Genomic DNA, 8,183 nt, shown 5'->3' on the forward strand with positions numbered 1-8,183 from the left:
TGAGGAAAGAAGAGGATGGAAGGAGGGAGGAAGGAAGGAAGAGAGGGAAAGAGCAGAAGACAGATAAGGTGAAGGTAGATAAGCAAGAGGAATGAAGGAAGAAGTGAGGAGTCTCGAGGAGGGGGAAAACATTTAGTGACCAAAGTTACAATGGCATTGAAAAAAGTGACTGATGACCATTTTTCACACTTAGCGAACCGTTGAGACCATTTTTCACACTTAGCGACCGTTGCGACCATTTTTCACACTTAGCGACCGTTGCAGCATCCTCATGGTCACGTGATCAAAATTTTGTTTGGCAACAGATTCGTATTTATGCTGGTTTCAGTGTCCGGGGGTGACCTTTTGACAAAAAAATTTTTTTTAATCAAGCCACCCCCCCCCCCCCCCCGCCCGGTCAAGGGTGTCCCTCTTTTCCAATCTGAAAATCTGGTCACCTTAGACTACACAAACGCCCGCGATTGTTAAAGATGATTGTTTGGACAAACGGGGTAGGATACAAAACGCCACTGCCAATACAGAAAGCGCAGCATGGACAAAGCCCCCGCCCCCCGCACGTGGGGAGGGAAAGTGGGCGGGGCAAAGGGGGCTCCATGGAGGGCAAGGAGCGCTGCTGCCCCCCCTCCCCTCCCGCCCGCCTTGCCCCCCATTTCAAGCAGCCTGAATGTTGGGAGGGTCTCCCGGGCATTTCCCACAAGCGGCCACTAGAGGGCAGGCGCTGCCCGGGCTGCCTTCGGAGGGGCGCCGCAAAAGCTGCCTTCAAAGTACGGAGGGAAAAAGGGGGGGGAGTCCGGGAGGCCCCCAAATCTGGAAGCGGCTGCCGGGGGAATCCTGGGAGTTGAAGTCCACCCATCGGGAAGGGGTCGAGTGGCTGCCCGCCACAGCCTCGTCCCACCGGCGCTTCTCTTCCCTCCGGGCACAGGAGCCTCGCAGCCCCCCCGGGGTCCGGCCAGGGCGGGGGGTGGCAGTCGGACGCGCCCCTTTACGAGACCACCAGGCTTCCCCAGCGTTGCCCGAGCCCATCCTTCGCCGGACGGGCCGGGGGCGCAGCGGGCGCGCGGGGCTGGCCGGACCCTCCAGCCTTGCGGGGGGGGGGGGGGCGGCAGCTGCAGGGCCGGACCAGAGGGTTGTCGCGGGGCGTCCAGCGCTGCTCTCCGCAGGTTGTACAGCGGAGCCCCGAGAAGCCCCTCTGCCCCCACCGGAGACCCGGGAAGTCCCTCTGCCCCCACCGGAGACCCGGGAAGTCCCTCTGCCCCCACCGGAGCCCCGGGGAGCCCCTCTGCCCCCACAGCAGCGCCCCCGGGGACCGAGCGCGGCTTCGCAGGCTGCAAGGGAAGCGGCGCCCCCCGCCCGCCAGGCGTCTTCTCGCCACCCCCTCCCCCGGCCTGGCCGGAGCTGCTAACCGACCCAACGCCACCCGGAGGCGGCCAGAGCAGCAGGGCTGTCCCGGAGTGTCCCCTGGCCGGAAAGGGGCGGCAGGAGAAAGCCTGGCCGCCGAAGGGCAACTGCAGCCGGCGACGGGGCGCCAAGGAGCGGCCGCCCAGCGGAGCGTCCCCAGGTCAGTGGGGCGGCGGGGAGGCTGGCGGGGGTCGAGGCCCCCGACGGGACGCCGCAGTTGCTCGGGGTGGGAGGTGGGAGGCCCCCCGCCCGCCCCCTGCCCACTTCGGGCCCCGCTTGGAGGAAGGGGCGCCGGGGCTCCTCCTGCCGCCAAGCCCGCCCTAAGCGCCCCACCTGGGCTTCCGCGGCGTCCCTTCCTCACTTCCGAAGGGAGCCGGGCGAGGCGAGGCAGAGGCGCGATGCTCCCGAAAAGGCTGCCCAGCGGGCGAGGTCCGCGCCTAAAAGCCCCGGCAGACCCGGGCTGAGCCTCTCGGGGCAGCGGCGGCTCGGCTTTCCCAGCGGAGAAGCCTCAGTGTAGCTCCGGGACTGCCCGGCAAAGCCCCCCCCCCCCCTCCTTGCCCAGAAGGGCAGTTTTGGAGCAGGTTTTCCCAGGAAAACCTCTCAGCCCAGCCTTCCTCGAGTTTGGTGCCTTTCAGATGGGGGGAGCCTCCCTCCCAGAATCTGGGCTGTGAAAAACGCTCCCGAGTCTCCGAACTGAACTTCAAACCGTCACTAAGCGAATGGCTGATAACCCTTATCACTTGATGCATAACTCAAAGTGGGGAAGAGACCCGCTGCTCCTTCCTCCTCCTCCTCCTCCTCTTTTTCCCATCGCAACAGAGGGAGGGAGGGGTCCAAGGTCACCCAGCTGCCTTTCAGGGCTCCCGCAGGACTAGAACTCACCACCTAGGCCTGCCCCTTAACCAGCGCCCGCAGCATCCCTTGGGCTGGGGAGTTCTTGGGGGGGGGGACTTTGTGGATGGTTCTCGGGAGGTTTTCTGACAAGAAGAGGCTGGGATACCCCCCTTCACCCTTCTGGCGGTTGGCATCCTGGCAACGGGCCGCTTGGCCAAGGGTCCTTAATGCATAGGATGCATAGCTATTTACAGTGTTTCTGTATGCTGGTTGTGTGTTCTCCAACACAACTCTCACAACACTTCTCTGAACGTACTTGCTCTCCCAACGGGGAGCTTACCTAACACTGGCCTTGTACCAAAAGCGCAAGACACCCTCGCTGGGGTGATGAATTTCCTTTCCCGTTATCTGCAGGACTAGATCACCCAGGGCATCCGTTTCAGCCTGCAGACTGGACGCTTGTAAAGACATGGGGACCAACAACCTCCTTGGATCAGCAGTGGAAGGGACCCTTTCAAGGGCTTCAGACCACCCATACAGCCCTAAAAGTGGAAGGCCTGGCATCTTGGATTGATCACTTCCAGAGTGAAGAATTACCCACAATCTGCCCGTCTGGATTCCTGGACTGCGCAGCCTTTGACTTTCTCAGTTGCAGAACTGGGATGAAGTTATTGTTCTGGAACCAAAAGCCTCCGGAACCATAGTTGTGTGAGAGGAGAACTGCCATCTCCCGTAGGTGGTTTTCCCCAATTAGAACATTTCCCCAAAAGGTGTTTGTAGCTACCCACGCTAGGAGTTACCCAATTATTACCATTAGCTGATTGGTGTGTCTGTGTGCATGAAGGCTAAGATATTAAGATAAATAAACTTAACAACCTTTGGGATGAGACCACATGATTTTGTTAAGTATCTGTGCTCTTCCCATATAGGTGGGTACCTATGTTATGCCCACTTTACCTGAAAGGAAGACTGGAAACCACAGGAATCTTGAACAACTCAGAAAGTACCTGAACCCCTTTCTTTGCTCCGTGGGCTCTGGTCCCTCAATAATGCTTTGTATCACATACAGCGTGGAGGAAATCCTAGCCAAGGCGACTGGGGAGTTTTTTATTGCTGCAGAAAAAGAACAAGAGGCCATTTGGACAATGACAGTTCAGAATAGAATAGCTCTAGATATGATATTGGCATCCTAAGGAGATGGGTGTGCACTACTTGGACAACAATGCTGTGTGCAGATTCTGGAGAAATCCTGGAATTCCACAGCTGAACTGCACACATCACAAAGAGAGCTGCCACCCCCCCCTCCTGCAACGTGCTCTACATGGGACAGCCCTTGAAGAGTATTCGGCGACTTCAGCTTGTCCAGAATGCAGCCGCGTGAGCGATTGTGGGTGCACCTCGGTTCACCCACGTAACACCTATCCTCCGCGAGCTGCACTGGCTGCCTATTGGTCTCCGGATACGCTTCAAGGCGCTAGTCGTCACTTATAAAGCCCTTCATGGTATTTGACCTGGGTACTTGAGAGACCGCCTGCTGCCAATTACCTCCACCAGACCGATTAGATCCCACAGACTAGGCCTCCTCCGAATCCCATCCGCCGGCCAGTGTCGACTGGCGACTACACAGAGGAGAGCCTTCTCTGTGGCTGCTCCGACCCTCTGGAATGAGCTCCCCGTGGAGATTCGTACCTTCACCACCCTCCAGGCCTTCCGCATAGCCCTTAAAACCTGGCTGTTCCGACAAGCCTGGGCTAAAGAATCGCTGCCCCTATCCCGAATGGTATGATTGTTGTACTTTTTAATTATGTGTTGTTTTGTGTTGTCGTCAAACTGTCTGTATCCCCCTTTCCCTTGTTTGAGTTGTGAGCCGCCCTGAGTCCCCTTAGGGAAAAGGGCGGCATACAAATGAAATAAAACTCTATAAACTCTATAAACTCCCCCATGGACGAATGGAAAGAGAAGTGGCATTGACTGACAGGAGGGTTGCCTGATTTCACTGGTTAAGGACCTAATAATGACCCTGGCAGGCAAAGTCATTGTTCTCTTAATCACCTGTTGTGCATTACAATGCCTTCTGCTTTGCCTCCCCACCTGTAAGTAAACTACCAGGTCTCCCAGTACAGGGATATTGCTGTTGGGTGAACCTTGGAAAATGAGATCATTTTCAGATTCAAAGGGGGGGGGGGGATATCTCAATGTTGGGGGAAAAAAGAAACAGGAAATCATGCAATGTTGATATTCTCCAAGTTGGATTCTTTCTGGGTCTTCAGCTGCTGGAGCCTTCAACATGTGGAAGATGGGCAAAAGAGGGTCATGTCCTTGGGGATTCAGCATCATGAAGCCACGCAGGATTTTCATATCTTACTCTCCAAACTCAGGCACTAAGTTTGGTGTGGAGCCGAAAAGAACTTGATTGCCTGAATTGGGGAGAGTTTGAGAGAAGCAAAGGGGAGCCCAACTGCCAATGACTCTGGGTGGCTTACAAAAGAGGACAATAAAACGGGGAAGAAGATGGGCAAAACACTGTATGAAAATCCAAAGCTCCCAATGGCTCAACAAAGAGCCAACCCAGGGGTGGAGGGCTATGTCGCAGGGCACAGTGGCACAGGCAACAGCCGCAACAGGAGTCCCCTCCAAAGAGGGAGAGGGTGTAGGAGGAAAAACACACAGAGAGAGACACGGTTTCCAACGGCTCCAAAAGGTTGAAAACTGCAACTAGGAAGGGGGCAGTATTGGAGGGGATTTCCCCCACTGCTGCAGTTTTTGGAAAGGAGGAGAAGGTGGATGTGGAGAGGGAGGGGCTGGTAAGGCAGCTAAAGTGGGGAGGGGGCTGGCTGACTACCGTGCTTACTGTCTCTGGGGTGCATAGGGCACTGCACACCAAGACAACTACACACAAGAACAGCTTTCCCCCACCTGCCATCACTCTGCTCAACAACGAATTCCCACACCTCCTCCTAAGACTGCATTACTATCTTCTTCTTACTCTTCTCGGTAACTGTCTCTCCCCACTTATGACTATGTTGCTTGTATCTTTACAATTTAGGTGGTTCTGTTTGTTTCTTAGTATGATTTGATTGCTTATTAGTAACTTACGACTATCACCAAGTGTTGTATGCTGATGGATGCCTTTTATTTTACTTCAGGTACACTGTGAGAGGTGATGCACCAAAGACAAATTTCTTGTGTGTCCAATCACACTTGGCCAATAAAGAATTCCCTTCTGCTCTGTCCTATTAACGGAGGACATTTCTTGGGTGAGAAGTGAAGGGAAAGAAAATCCAGTTGCCTCCTGAAAAAGCACCTTCGGGATGAGATCTTCTGCTTGAGCAGAGGGTTGGGCTAGAAGACCTCTAAGGTCCCTTGCAGCTGGCTTGTTCTTATTGTGTCAGCTCAGAAGGGAACTTCCTCCATCGGTCTAAGCCTCACTGGGCTCCAGCATCAGATTAGCTCAGGTCTTCAGTGCAAAACGAGGAGAGCATTAAAAGGGCAGAAAACTCTGTGGCCCCTTCAGCTTTTGCTCGCCTGGCTGCACCCCCAGACCTCCCAACCCACCTTGCCTAGGGGAAGACTCTGGAGGGAGGGAACAGCTGCAGTCCCAGGAGGGACCCTCGGCCTCCCCCTGCCTGAATGCTGGGATTGGGCAGAGGTTTTTCTCTTGAATGGATCCTTTGATGTTTATAAAGGTTGCCCCTCCAACTGAAGCTCTTTCCACACTCCAGGCATTTATGAGGTTATTCTCCTGTGTGGATCCTTTGATGTCTATAAAGGTTGCCCCTCTCACTGAACCTCTTTCCACACTCCAGACATTTATGAGGTTTTTCTCTTGTGTGGATCCTTTGATGTCTATAAAGGTTGCCCCTCTCACTGAACCTCTTTCCACACTCCAGGCATTTATGAGGTTTTTCTCCTGTGTGGATCCTTCGATGTGCATAAAGGATGCCCCTCCGACTGAAGCTCTTTCCACACTCCAGACATTTATGAGGTTTTTCTCCTGTGTGGATCTTTTGATGTGTATAAAGGCTGCTCCTCTCAGTGAAGCTCTTTCCACACTCCAGACATTTATGAGGTTTTTCTCCTGTGTGGATCTTTTGATGTTTATAAAGGTGGCTCCTCTGGCTGAAGCTCTTTCCACACTCCAGACATTTATGAGGTTTTTCTCCTGTGTGGATCCTTTGATGTCTATAAAGGCTGCTCCTCACACTGAAGCCCTTTCCACACTCCAGGCATTGATGAGGTTTTTGTCCTGTGTGGATCCTTTGATGTATAAAAAGGCTGCTCCTCTGACTGAAGCTCTTTCCACACTCCGGGCATTTATGAGGTTTTTCTCCTGTGTGGATCCTTTGATGTGCATAAAGGCTGCTCCTCACACTGAAGCTCTTTCCACACTCCAGGCATTGATGAGGTTTTTCTCCTCTGTGGATCCTTTGATGTATAAAAAGACTGCTACTCTGACTGAAGCTCTTTCCACACTGCAGGCATTGATGAGGTTTTTCTCCTGTGTGGATCCTTTGATGTGCATAAAGGATGCCCCTCCGACTGAAGCTCTTTCCACACTCCAGACATTTATGAGGTTTTTCTCCTGTGTGGATCCTTTGATGTGCATAAAGGATGCTCCTCTGACTGAAGCTCTTTCCACACTCCAGACATTTATGAGGTTTTTCTCCTGTGTGGATCCTTTGATGTCTATAAAGGTTGCTCCTCTCAGTGAAGCTCTTTCCACACTCCAAACAATTATGAGGTTTTTCTCCTGTGTGGATCCTTTGATGTGTATAAAGGTTGCTACTCTCACTGAAGCTCTTTCCACACTCCAGACATTTATGAGGTTTTTCTCCTGTGTGGATCCTTTGATGTCTATAAAGGCTGCTACTCTCAGTGAAGCTCTTTCCACACTCCAAACAATTATGAGGTTTTTCTCCTGTGTGGATCCTTTGATGTCTATAAAGGCTGCTCCTCTCACTGAAGCTCTTTCCACACTCCAAACATTTATGAGGTTCTTCTCCTGTGTGGATCCTTTGATGTGCATAAAGGTTGCTCCTCTTACTGAAGCTCTTTCCACACTCCAAACAATTATGAGGTTTTTCTCCTGTGTGGATCTTTTGATGTGTATAAAGGTTGCTCCTCTCAGTGAAGCTCTTTCCACACTCCAAACAATTATGAGGTTTTTCTCCTGTGTGGATCCTTTGATGTCTATAAAGTTTGCTCCTCTCAGGGAAGCTCTTTCCACACTCCAAACAATTATGAGGTTTTTCTCCTGTGTGGATCCTTTGATGTGCATAAAGGTTGCTCCTCTTACTGAAGCTCTTTCCACACTCCAAACAATTATGAGGTTTTTCTCCTGTGTGGATCTTTTGATGTGTATAAAGGTTGCTCCTCTCAGTGAAGCTCTTTCCACACTCCAAACAATTATGAGGTTTTTCTCCTGTGTGGATCCTTTGATGTGTATAAAGGTTGCTCCTCTTACTGAAGCTCTTTCCACACTCCAAACAATTATGAGGTTTTCTCCTGTGTGGATCTTTTGATGTGTATAAAGGTTGCTCCTCTCAGTGAAGCTCTTTCCACACTCCAAACAATTATGAGGTTTTTCTCCTGTGTGGATCCTTTGATGTGCATAAAGGTTGCTCCTCTTACTGAAGCTCTTTCCACACTCCAAACAATTATGAAGTTTTTCTCCTGTGTGGATCTTTTGATGTCTATAAAGGTGGCTCCTCTGACTGAAGCTCTTTCCACACTCCAGACATTTATGAGGTTTTTCTCCTGAATGGATACTTTCCCGGGCTCCCGCTGGGCTCATCCCTCCTGCAGCTCCGGAGCCCCCCGGCCTTTCCCCGCCGTCTCCCAGGGCTGCTCCGCGGGGCCCGCTGTCTTCCTCCTTTTCTCGGGCGGCGCTTCCTTCCTTCCCTCCCCCGCCGGGCTCCTCCGTCCTCCTGCAGGGGAGAAAGAGAGGCGGG

The sequence above is a fragment of the Thamnophis elegans genome, chromosome 17 (genome assembly GCF_009769535.1).
Source record: "Thamnophis elegans isolate rThaEle1 chromosome 17, rThaEle1.pri, whole genome shotgun sequence".
Taxonomy (NCBI): domain Eukaryota; kingdom Metazoa; phylum Chordata; class Lepidosauria; order Squamata; family Colubridae; genus Thamnophis; species Thamnophis elegans.